The 13,215-nt window shown below is 44.0% G+C and overlaps 1 long non-coding RNA gene across 1 annotated transcript; it reads right to left on the minus strand.

Annotated features, from left to right (window-relative positions):
* Positions 1-6,079: 6,079 nt before the first annotated feature.
* On the minus strand, positions 6,080-7,687 carry LOC308296938. The gene is made up of 5 exons (XR_013962649.1): positions 7,425-7,687; positions 6,867-6,971; positions 6,624-6,742; positions 6,392-6,527; positions 6,080-6,137 (listed from the first exon to the last, which is right to left on the minus strand). It is a non-coding gene; the product is annotated as an uncharacterized lncRNA (long non-coding RNA).
* Between the last annotated feature and the right edge of the window lie 5,528 nt (positions 7,688-13,215).

Genomic DNA, 13,215 nt, shown 5'->3' on the forward strand with positions numbered 1-13,215 from the left:
GTGGGGGGGAGGGGGGAGCGAAGGTCACTTCAGTTGGATTTTTTCCAGCTGGGCCGAAGTTATAGAGGCGACTGCTCGCGCCCCATGCTGCTCAAACTACTGTATATCCATATTTGAACGCACCTTCATGTGGCCTTTCTCAAACCTGGATCCAGCAAGTGCCATAATGCACACGCATGATTTAGTTGTAGAAAACTATATTAAGGCTTTGGAGATGTGCAGGCCAAGGTGTAATAAAAACTACCAGAAGTTTCATGGGTTAGCTTAAAAAATACATGAACCAAACCAAATAAACAGAGTTATATTAACACATGATTTTATGGTGTACGAGCAGAGGAGGGTGCCATCATGTCATAGTTCCGACCTCCCATTCTTCTGACCTGAACCACCTAAACCTAACCTCAGTAAAACTAACGCTGGTGAACGCTAACCTGGTGAAACGCTAACATGCTGACGCTGGTGAATGCTAACCTGGTGAAATGCCAACCTGCCGACCTGGTGAATGTTAACCTGGTGGATGTTAAGGGAGAACAACGGGAGGTCGAACCAATGCTCATGCAGTCCCCAAAGAGAGTACTAGCGAGGAGAAGAGAAACAGGGCCAGTTATTAGTCCTCCATTATTGTGTGTGTGACTAATGATGATTACAGGAATACCTAACACTAATTACAAATACACAGTCGTGGGAGCAAACAAGCTGTAAGAACACAGCAGCAGGCCTACACTATCTAGTCATCAACAACACAGACTAATTAGACCGTTGAGTGCCTCGCTTATATCACATAATTAACATTACAGTCCAAAGGACTATTGTCCAAGAGGAATTTTTATCCCACGATTTTGTAACCCATTTTCACACAGTGCCAATTGCCTATGTAATCCTGGGCTCTGCTCATGCTTACTTCTATGCATGAGGAGTCCAAGTTGCTTCTTTTCACCTGACAGTGGGGATTTCCCCGGTTTGGACGTACAGTAGCGCGTGGAAGGAACACGTTATTCCAACCAGTTCCTTTCCCCTCCATCAGGCGCCCCAGCTGGCCAGGGGGAGGCATTATAGAGACCAGGATTACTGCATGCTTTTGTGAGGGTATCTACCCTAGGAGACACGGGGAGAACATGCAACATTAGTCGTGTTTGTGAACGAAATAAACAACTGAACCTTTCAAATGACAAATGTGCGACTCCGCCATCGGAGCCATCATGGAAGTTGCTTAATTCTTTACTGTAATACCGTTCTGTCAAGAGCGTGACTTCAAGATATATTTCCCATACGGTACGTTCTGCTACATCTTTGTCGTGAAGCCCAGGTTTTTCCTGGTGTAATGTATGGCACACGTTGGTGGCTGGCAGGGATGGATGGCGCGCAGGAGAACATTAATCATATGCATGCGTTTGCAAAATGTTCCCCTTTTTTCCGCCAGTGCTGCGCGCCGAGTGGCTCTGTGCTGCTTCAGTTGTGTTTCACACACACACACACGCACACACACGCACACACACACACACACACACGCACACACGCACACACGCACGCACACACACACGCACACACACGCACACACAAAGAAAGGAGGGCAGCGTCATGTGAAGTCAGCAAATGAACATTGCAACGTATTTGGTCTGGCTCAGCAGGAGCATAGCCTGACTGTACTGTGCACTACATACTGTAGGCCTTTGCTGCTCTATATATACACTGTACTGGTTCCCCTTACTCTCCTTCACTGTCGTACAGTGGGTATGATTAGCCTATATGCAATATGTATGATACCATGGCATCGCGTGCCAAAAATAGCAGATCTACTGTACGACTTGTGAGCTTGTGGATCGACTATTTGTGTAGTACTGTACATGTTACAGTACATGTGAAAAAAACAGTACAAGTGGAACGGAAAAACTTTTCCGGGTATGAGGTGGCAATAGCTGACGATCGTCATTTTAGAGTTCCGAGGATCTGACGGATTCGTTTGCGTACTGATGCCATGACGACACACAGAGGTTAGACAACACACTCTATGGCGTAGCTAAATAGTGAACTCCTTATATGGTTATGCCCTAAACTAAAGCCAGTTGTTGTTGCGACCTCGCGCAGTTTACCATGAGAAATGTCTCAGCTTGTCTCCGTGTGTGTACACATTGTTACAGTCTATGGGTTGGTTCCCTTGATACATCACTGTGACATCACCTATGTAAAAGTCCATATATGGGTATTCCCCAGAATCCCTTTTATGCCCATATATGAAGATCCCTGATGTCATCGATATATACTGTATCACTGGCCAGATGGCCAAGACATGGCACATATCTGCGTGGCTGGTTCAGATAGGGATCTCCATGTATGGGCATAAAATATATTGTATGTTGTGATGTCATGGGAACCACTCTAACATGCCATATATGGAGATCCCTGATGTCATCAATATCAAGCCCATATCTAACAGGACTTCATATGGGAATGCCCATAGGCCTATATGGAGGAAGACAGCCCATGTGCGGCTGGTTCAGACAGGGATCTCCATGTATGGGCATACATGGGATGTACTATACAGTATACAGTACATGGATCTCCATATATGGGTAACTGGTCCGATATACATCACTGGCCAGATGGCTAAGAATTGGCGTGACCTCGCCCTTTAGGGCGAGATGGCATGTCGCCCTGAGGCGTCTTACTAGTGTGAAGGTACCAACATAATCATGCATAGGGTTCGTATGTAATCAAGCATGACATGCTTTAACCAATGATTGATGAATAATAATCACATAATTGTTAGCGTGTGAGATTAATTAAGAGACAAGGCTAAATTGTTTAAAATCAGTTTGTAGTGCAACTGAAAATCACTTTGCCACATCAATGGTGCCAAGCACCAAGGTATTATCATTCATGAGCGCAAGTTCTGACGTTACCACAGTGGTTCTGAATCATCTCTCTCTCTCTCTCTCTCTCTCTCTCTCTCTCTCTCTCTCTCTCTCATGTCACTTTCTCCTTCCTCTGATCTGAAATATTCATCAGTCATCCCTTCATATTTCCGAAGCATGCGCAAAGGTCTCCAGAGGACAGATGGGCAAAGATCACTGCTCATCATAAACCTTGCCTTATTTCCCCAAAGGAAAAACAAACAAACAAAAAAACTGAAGTTGCTGAATAGGGAAAGCTTGTACTGTATACGCCTCAGAGAGAAGAGGAGAGAGCCAAAGAAAGGGAGGGATGGAGGGAGGGAAAGGCAGAGAGCGGAGAGTCAGAGAGAGAGAAATAGAGGATAGACTTTGTCTTCATGTTGTCTGTCAGGTGTCATTTATACTTCATGGTATGGTAGCGATGCTTGCCAAAAATAACGGTGTGTGAATTAAGGTTACTAAGAACCTTTTAGCCTTTAGTCTTGTGCTTTGAAAAGCACATTACTGTGCAAAATCAATCAAATTCAATGTAACAAAACCATTATACATGAACTACAGTTTGCCTCTTCTCCCCTGGAAGAGAGAATGTACACAGTCTCTCTGCCATCGGTAGCCCTGAGTGCAGTTTCAATGTTCTGCCTGGTCAACCAAACAAAAAATGACTTGTCTTTCAATTCTACTGGATCTCTTCTCCACTAGTCCTAAAAAAGTCAACCAACGAATGTGTTTCTTGCAGAGGGTTGCCCCGCTGGTCAATAATGAATACCTACTCCTCCCGCGGGGGAAATTCAGATATCGCAGCCCAACCCAGCTGCTTTTTTTTTATCAGCTTTAACCCAGCTGAACTCAACCCAGTGATGCCCACAAGGAGCGCAAGGGGGAAGGGGAGCAGTGGTAGCCGGAGTGGGGAATCTTACCTGCGACCTCCGGGGCCTCCGGAGTCCTAGGTGTGGACACTAACCACTCAGCCACCACTGCTCTCTAGCAATACACGGAAGACTCTATGTGCACTCATTCTGCCTCTCCTTGACTATGGAGTCCATGTATGGTATCGCGATGCCCCAAATGCCTTAGAATCAAAGCTGATTAGGGTCCTGCTTGGCCTTCCTTCTCGGGCTCACCTTACCGCTTATCACCACATAAGCGTGGGGTGGCTCACAGTAGCTGACAGAGTACAGCATGTTGCAATGGGCCTGGTGTACAAAATACACTACACCACCAAGATACCCATGTACCTGACAAACTACTTCCTAAATGTCAAGGACGCCCACAACTACAACACCAGAGGCAGCTCCACAAATCACATTCAACCCAGATTCGACTCTAAAAAAGGTTCAAATTCGTTCTCCTGCTACACCACTAACATGTGGAACGCCCTACCGAAAGCCACTAATGCAGCAGTGTAGGGCAGTGGTTCTCAACCTGTTCAGGCCGCGACCCCCCAACTAAGCATATTTTAACTGGGGACCCCCCCGCCCTGACGAGCACTGAGAGTTGAGGCATTACATTTTGTATACTATGGTTCTATTGTGAAAATAGCAGAACTACATGCTCACGACGCCTCGTGTTGCGAGGCGTTGTGAGCATGTAGATCAGCTATTTTCACAATTTCTGCCTCTAATATTTCTCAATTTGGCCAATGTTTAATTTGTCATTGTAGAGGTATTAACTCATTTAGTGCCTTTCCCGAGATATCTCGCGAAATTCCCTTTGATGTTCGCAGTGCCAATCGCGAGATGTCTCGCGAAAAGTAATATATTACTGTAACGGCGGTTATCCTACCGGGTACATGCGCGGAAGGTCCCGAGATGATCTCCCTCGCTGATTTATCATCATCACGGATCCACGAGCACAAAATAGTAATCCCATAACATTGAGGCAGACGGGGAATCTCATCTTTAATGTCCATTATCTCCAAACAACACTTTCAAAGCAAGGATGGCAATAGATGCTCGCTTATGAAACACATGTTGAAAAGCTCCGTTCCGCCATTACACAACACCCATGTGGACGATGACCGCTTCCTGTGAATGACGCGATGACGTCAAACCGGAAGTGTTTAAGCTATGGACTTCTGGCCTTCAAAATAAGAGACTGGCCGTTTATGGAGCCAGCGAGAGGCACTCTGGACATTTTAATCCGTTAATTTCTGGGGCACAAAATGAGTTAAAAAGTCCTTAAATTGTCACTTTAGAAATGTGTAGATACCCCTCTATACACTTAAACTTTATGTTGGTTTTGTTTACTGTAGAGTGAGAATACACTGCTGCACATTAACACAGCGGGTGCCGACGATGAATGCAAGGGTTAATTTGCTGGTGCCCATGGCAACCCACCATTTTGCCTACACACAGAGAAATAAAGGGCCGGTTTTGTACCTTAAAAGGTACAAAGGCTTCGTCGCTGGGGGCGTACCCTCGCTGGGTACAGAATTGTACCTTTAACACTGGTACATTATTGTACCTTCTTGTTTGTACCTTATAAGGACCATTTCTGTACCCCGAGTGACAATATTGTACCTTCTTGTTTTTACCTCTAAATAATCTATGTACCCCTATAGTGACAACATTGTACCTTCTTGTTTGTACCTCTAAACCATTTCTGTACCCCCAGTGAAAATCTTGTACCTTCTTGGAAACCTTTTTACAGGTTGTAAAAAGCAACATGTAGATCTTCTTCAAACACAAAATAAAACCCAGTCAGATCTGCAATAAAACATTTATTAAAACTGTAAAAAAAAAACATGAGGTCACACCCTCCAACAAGTTATCCATTCACTGTAGTATAGAATGAAAATAAAGAATAATATATTTACATTTCTAAAAGCGCACATAAAAAAGTAATTCCTTCTTTGAACAAATGAGACAACTCACAGAAAGGCAAACAAGTTAAGGAGCAGTTGGATTGATGCCAAAAGTCCAATGCAGAAGGTCTGAAGCAGTAAGTATCCATGAGGAACTGATGGCTGGAATGCAGCAACATGACAATCTGGCAGGGAACAAAGAACAAGTATAAGTAGTGAATGGATTGTTCTAAATCTTAAAATACAAAAAAAAAACATTATTTATTTATTTTTTGCACATATTTATGCTCAAACATAAATCCTAAACAAGTCAGAAGTTAATTCACACAAATGCTAACTTTATCTTTCTGCCTTCAAGCCTAAAGTTACCTTTAAATTAATTCCAGTGTGAAGCAGGCTTGATCCTTGAATAGCAGTTTGTAATGTGCTGCAGCCTTGTGTTACTGTAAGGAATACAAATACAATCAGACCCAATATTAAGTCACTCTTACCTAGTAATTACTTAAGAATACAAACAAATGTTATACAGGCATAAATAGTGTGCACTTTGAAGTTCAAAACAGCACATCCATGAGGAACAGAACAGTATCTATACCAGACAGTCTGGCTCTTAGCAAGCAGAACAATTTTAACTTTACAAATATCCAATAAATACTTCCAATTTTGAGTACATGCAATGTAGAGTGGATAAAGTCACCTGTAAACACAGTTGGGATGTCTGGAAGGCCATCTTAATCCTCCAACTTGACTTGACTGTACTTTGCAGTGCTGAATACTGGTTTTCTGGCATATACCACATGGACTCCAGTGGTGTGAATCTCCAGATATTTTCTCTAGATTTAAGCACATTAACAAATAAACATTAAGAAATATCCCTGAATGGCAATGAGGGACAAGTGTTTTCCCTGCTGCTTGAAATGTTTATTTACCTGACAGGTCTTCAGAGCAGGTCTCGTAGTGCCACCGCCTTTTTGTGCATTTATATCTAGATGTGCTCTGGAGCAGTACATCCAAAACAGGGCTCTGGCATTATCATCCAATGACCCACCTGGGTAGAAGGAAAGATGGTATAAAAGAAGCAAAACAGGATGTCACACAAATAGGGGTGGATACACTGCTTAAAATGGATTAGTTGAATAACTGAGAAAATATTTTGAGAGCATAAAATATACCTTTGGTTTTGAAAGTACATAAACAATCTATGCATATGTAGTGCAGCATTCCATTCAAGTCATCCAAGAATCTCCTGCTTCTCCTCCTGCTTCCTTGCACAAGCCCTGGTAAAGATAATGACAAAATAACAAACACATTAACCAGCCAGTATTGGTTTTGTACCTTCACACCTTTAAAGGAACATTTATGTACCCTGCGTGGCAACATTGTACCTTATTGATCTGTGCAACTCTAAAAGAACATGTCTGTACATGTCTGAGTGGCTACTTTATACTTACCCTCCACTACATTTAACAAGGAAATGCTATACTTTTAAGTTAATTCATTTATGTGAACCACCTTTTTTAGTGTACAACTAATTATTCACTCTTTGGGATAATGTCAAATGTATGCCAAGATGCCCTTACATTTAGTTAGTTATTCATTCCAACCTGCTAACTCTAACCTGATAACATAAGCTGCTAGCAGCTGACCTTTCAAACAGTTAGCACTAAACAGCACTTGAGATTAAAGTTTTGACCAATTTGGAAGAAAATAAAACACAGAGTTTTTCTCACCTTTGCCTTGCAGTCTTCCACACCTTTCAGATTTCACAGGACTTTGAGAAAAAATAGATAATTCAAATGTTCCATGTCAGCCATGTAGCTCTTGGCTCCAGACTCCAGTCCAGCAAGTAGTTAGCTGGCATGTTGAGTCACAGTCAGAATAACTTCTAGTTGTAAGTGCTTCTTACTCCAATGAGTACATTTTATGACTAATCTCAAGGTACAGTAGGCTAAACATGTTTGCTCTCTAAGCAAAAGATAAATCTCTCACTGTCTTTTCCCTCACAAACTACATCTGACTGTTGCATTTCCCCCCATAAACAGTAGCTCCTCCTCCTGGTCAAAAGGGTACAAATATGTACCTTAAGTGGCCAACAATGATTTTGTACCTTTTAAAATGCAATAAAGGTCCACAGTTGTCACCATAAGGGCCATTTAAGTACCTTCTACCAATCACAGGGTACTGTTATGACAAATGGACCTTTTAGGGTACAGAAACGTACCCTTATTTCTCTGTGTGTACCTTCGAGGTCCTGGCGAAAAATGAATACCTACTCCTCCCGCAGGGGAAATTCAGATATCGCAGCCCAACCCAGCTGCTTTTTTTTTTATCAGCTTTAACCCAGCTGAACTCAACCCAGTGATGCCCACAAGGAGCGCAAGGGGAACAGTGGTAGCTGGAGTGGGGAATCGTACATGCGACCTCTGGGGCCTCCGGAGTCCTAGGTGTGGACACTAACCACTCAGCCACCACTGCTCTCTAGCAATACACGGAAGACTCTATGTGCACTCATTCTGCCTCTCCTTGACTATGGAGTCCATGTATGGTATCGCGATGCCCCAAATGCCTTAGAATCAAAGCTGATTAGGGTCCTGCTTGGCCTTCCTTCTCGGGCTCACCTTACCGCTTATCACCACATAAGCGTGGGGTGGCTCACAGTAGCTGACAGAGTACAGCATGTTGCAATGGGCCTGGTGTACAAAATACACTACACCACCAAGATACCCATGTACCTGACAAACTACTTCCTAAATGTCAAGGACGCCCACAACTACAACACCAGAGGCAGCTCCACAAATCACATTCAACCCAGATTCGACTCTAAAAAAGGTTCAAATTCGTTCTCCTGCTACACCATTAACTTGTGGAACACCCTACCGAAAGCCACTAATGCAGCAGTGTAGGGCAGTGGTTCTCAACCTGTTCAGGCCGCGACCCCCCAACTAAGCATATTTTAACTGGGGACCCCCCGCCCTGACGAGCACTGAGAGTTGAGGCATTACATTTTGTATACTACAGTATGGTTCTATTGTGAAAATAGCAGTGTTGCGAGGCGTTGTGAGCATGTAGATCAGCTATTTTCACAATTTCTGCCTCTAATATTTCTCAATTTGGCCAATGTTTAATTTGTCATTGTAGAGGTATTAAAAAGTCCTTAAATTGTCACTTTAGAAATGTGTAGATACCCCTCTATACACTTAAACTTTATGTTGGTTTGTTTACTGTAGAGTGAGATTACACTGCTGCACATTAACACAGCGGGTGCCGACGATGAATGCAAGGGTTAATTTGCTGGTGCCCATGGCAACCCGCCATTTTGCCTACCTTCGAGGTCCTGGCGAAAAAAGTAATCAGAGTAAATGTAATCCAAGCATGTTCCTGTTTATTTCGCGAAAATCTTTTCTTTCAGTCAGGACCGGTTTTTAACAATCCTGCGCCACAGCGTTTGTGTGACGGCCGGTAGAGAAGGCCGTTTTGAACATGAAAAGAAAAAAAAGAAAAGATAGATCCGGAGAAAACTGCATGTTTGTGCAGCAGCTTTACAGGGCAGTGAACGAGGCAGACAGCACTTCCTGGTCACGTGATTTCGCGCTGCATTTTGGGAAAAGGAGTTTGTTTCATCACCGCGGTAGCCAAGTACAGTAGCTACAGTACATTATAGTTTACTGTACTACGCGCCAAACGCGACGATGGGCACACGTAGACATCAAAGAGCTTGACGCGTTGACACCACGTGGGCATCAAATGAGTTAATATAATCATCTGGCGACCCCCCAAAATAATTTGGGGACCCCCCCTGGGGGTCCCGACCCACAGGTTGAGAACCACTGGCGTAGGGTAGGCCGTCACCTCCAAGCAGCTCCATCTCCTCCTCCCGTCCTGCTTCCCTAGCGTCGGGGTAACGGTCCCGCAGGGCCCCGTCATCAGCTCTCATTAACGGGAAAAAAGAAGCGGGGATCCTCTAATCCGCCTCGTTTATCGCTCTGCTGTATTCTCATTTTAGGAGACGATTTGGGTGCTATGGCTCATCAAGAGCGGCAAATGGGTGACAGTTTGCTGAGGCAGAGCAGAGGGGGCTCCTGTGCTGAACGGCGAAGCCTGATTTATACCTCTGCGCTGCGCCGTGGCGCACGGGGGAAACGGCCGATCTAAAAGCTCACGACGTGTTGCGGTGCGACGCGTTATGAGCTTGTAGATCAGCTATTTCCTGCTCGCGACCATGGTGCGCAACCAAGAACACGTCAGGCATAATGAGGGTAGTCGGGACATAATTTGAACCGCGTGAGCTTCTTGTGTTTTTGAAGATGCAGGCTGAGCGACGAGTGTATTTTCGGCCTTCGTGGGCGCGCGCCTGTGTGTGTGTGTGTACGTGTACGTGTCCGTGTACGTGTACGTGTACGTGTGTGCGTGTGTGTGTGTGTGTGTGTGTGTGTGTGTGGCGGAGGCAGGCATGCAGGCAGGCAATATGGAGGTGTCAGGGTATCAAAGCCGCGGGAGCTGATTATCAGGAACAAATCAATCACGCGCTATAAGTGCCTGCTTGGAAACTTCTGGCCCGCCACCTCCGGCTCTGTCAATCCCACTCTTCATCTTCTCACTTCACGGCCTGTCATCCTCACCTCCCGTCTTCTTCCCATCGCACTCTCCCTTTCCCCTTGTGAATTATTCATCTGTTTGTCTCTCTCTCTGAGGTAAAGCCTCCAGTACATAAAAAATCACACCCAATGTGAAGTGAGCGGTGGTCGTGCTTGCATAATGTCTTCAGACTAGGATTTGAGTCTAGGATGTACAGGGTATGCTACACACACACGTTTTGCTATGGCAAAACGCTGAGGAAAAAGGCTACAGACATACGACATATGACATCACTAGACAAACATGATGCTAGGTACACACATTTTACTATGGCAAAACGCTGAGGAAAAAGGCTACAGACACACGCACAGCCACGTATAGGAGCGGTTTACCACCGCTCAAAAACGTGCGTGAGAACGACGGACGTCACTCAGTGATGACGATAAGAACTAGAGAGATGCAATTATGGGAAATCGCAAGTATGGTTGCTTGTATTGTGATGCCACGTGAAGCTGGACCAATCCTCAAATTCATGATTGCGACCGAAGGTCGCAGTTTACCATGAGAAATGTTGCAGCTTGTCTCCGTCTGTCTGTGTCAGTCAGTCAGTGAGTACACATTTTTACAGTCTATGGCAGGGGTCTTCAACAGGGGGTCCGCGACCCCTAGGGGGTCCGCGGAGGTACTTCAGGGGGTCCGCGAAATTATTGCTTTAAAGAAAATAAAAAATAAAATGTTTTTTTTTTCTTTTTTTTTGCCAAAAAATAAATCATGATTCTATCCATTTTGAATAGCTTGAATACATGATTACTATGCAATTGACAGATTGTTGATATTATAGACATTGGTTCTCAGTTAATAAGTAGTATGTTTAGAAATGGTAGTGGTACGGCCCACCCTGCTCGCTTTAACTTGTACATGTTTAAAATAAAAAATATGTCGTAGCCCCGACCCCCCCACCCTACGAGGTGGTAGGGGGTCCCTGCTCCATCTCCCCATCAGTTTGGGGTTCCCCGGCCTGAAAACGTTGAAGACCCCTGGTCTATGGGTTGGTTCCCTTGTCACTGTGACATCACAGGTGATATCACAGGTGACATCACCTATGTAAAAGTCCATATATGGGTATTCCCCAGAATCCCTTTTAAGCACATACAGTATATGAAGATCCCTGATGTCATCGATATATATATCACAGGCCAGATGGCCAAGACATGGCCCATATCTATGTGGCTCCCCATGCATCAAACCCGGGCCCTAACCTGCCAAGGCCCTGCTTGGCTTTACTAATTAACATAAGTTTTATGCCCATATATGGAGATCCCCGTCCCAATGTCATCAATATTAAGGACATATATTACCAAATATGGGAATGCTTTGACATAACATTGTTGTCTATCATGCAGGGGTCTCCATATATGGGTAACTGGTCCGATATACATCACTGGCCAGATGGCCAAGAAGGGCAAGGTCGCATGTCACCCTGAGGCGTCTTACTAGTATTCACTAATCGGAAAAGGGACAGAAAAAGTCCATTGAACTCAAAGACTTTTTTGGGGATTTTGGGGTTACCGTATTTTCCCTAATAGTAGCCGGGGTATTTAATTCGCAAAATCTATTTGAACCCCCTGGTGTTTAAAAGAAGCGGGCGGCTATTTGCGATGCGTATTTATGTCCATTTGAATGGCGCGTCATACACCTGGCGGGTATCTGGTGCCCGGCGGCTATTTGCCCCCTGGCCTGGCTGAGTATTTGGAAGTATACGGTACTCCAGCTTGGACTCCTCATGCATAGAAGGTAGGGTTGTTCGATATGGCCAAAAAATAAAATCTCGATTATTTTCTCTGAAATCCCGATTTTCGATTTCGATTTTGATTTTTTGTTAAAAGAATAATACATTGTTTCAACTATTTTGTTTTCATTTAAAAAATGCAAGGAAATGATTTTTTTTTTTTTTCATTATTGTTTCATTTTTTGATTTTTTTTATATAGCCAAATAGCAAAATGCAATAAAACAATAAGGGTATTAATAATAATAACTTTAGTTGTGCAACAATCACATACAACTTAGCGTCCTTAGTGTTTCATTATCAATAGTGAGTGACAAAACAGCCAAAACAAGCCAGCTCTTGGAGGCTGGTGAGGCATTTTGGTAGGCATTTCGCCTACCAAAATGTAATTCCTGGCTACGCCCCTGCCCTGCACCACTCATGCACGGAGATGTTGACTGATTGTAAACGGAGGCGAAGCGCTTCGCTTCCCGACGCAAAATTAACACAGTGACAGGGACAGTAGGAGTAGACTACAGTCAGTAGGTGGGTAACACAGAATTAATAAGCTTCTTTCAAACTACAACAAGTAAGTAAGTTTACCAGCTCAGCAGCGTTTTGTTCTGTTTGCTGCTTGAACCATCGCGAGTGAGCGCAGTGCGGTGGTGAACTCTGCTCAGTCTGACGTGCGCTAAACGCGCATCAAAGAAATTACACATCAGATAGAAAGTAGTATTAATTTGGTGTCGGACCTTGTCGTCCTGCTTTAGGAGGACGGGGCTGTGTACTTTTTGCGCGTGCAAGGCTCCAATGAGTACGAATTTCCCTAATTAAAGTGAAAATCGATTTTACGATTTCCATTTTTTTAAATCGTCCAAAGGAAAAAAAACGGGTTACGATTAAAAATCGATTAATCGAACAACCCTAATAGAAGGAAGCATGAGGTCAGTCTGTTGCTCTCCCTGGGTTGGCTGAGGGATTACAATTGACACCGGCAAAATTGGTTACAAAAATTGTAGAGAAAAAAAACAACAACAACAAGAATAGAGGGAGTAAGAGGACCGATATTTGACTAAGATCCTTCTGGTTACTGCGAAAAAGGCAATTACTAGGAACTGGCTCAAGACTGACATTCCGGACTATAAACAGTGGAGGACAATATTGGACAATATTCAGGACA

This window comes from Nannobrachium achirus (assembly GCF_963921795.1).
Source record: "Nannobrachium achirus genome assembly, chromosome: 13".
Taxonomy (NCBI): domain Eukaryota; kingdom Metazoa; phylum Chordata; class Actinopteri; order Myctophiformes; family Myctophidae; genus Nannobrachium; species Nannobrachium achirus.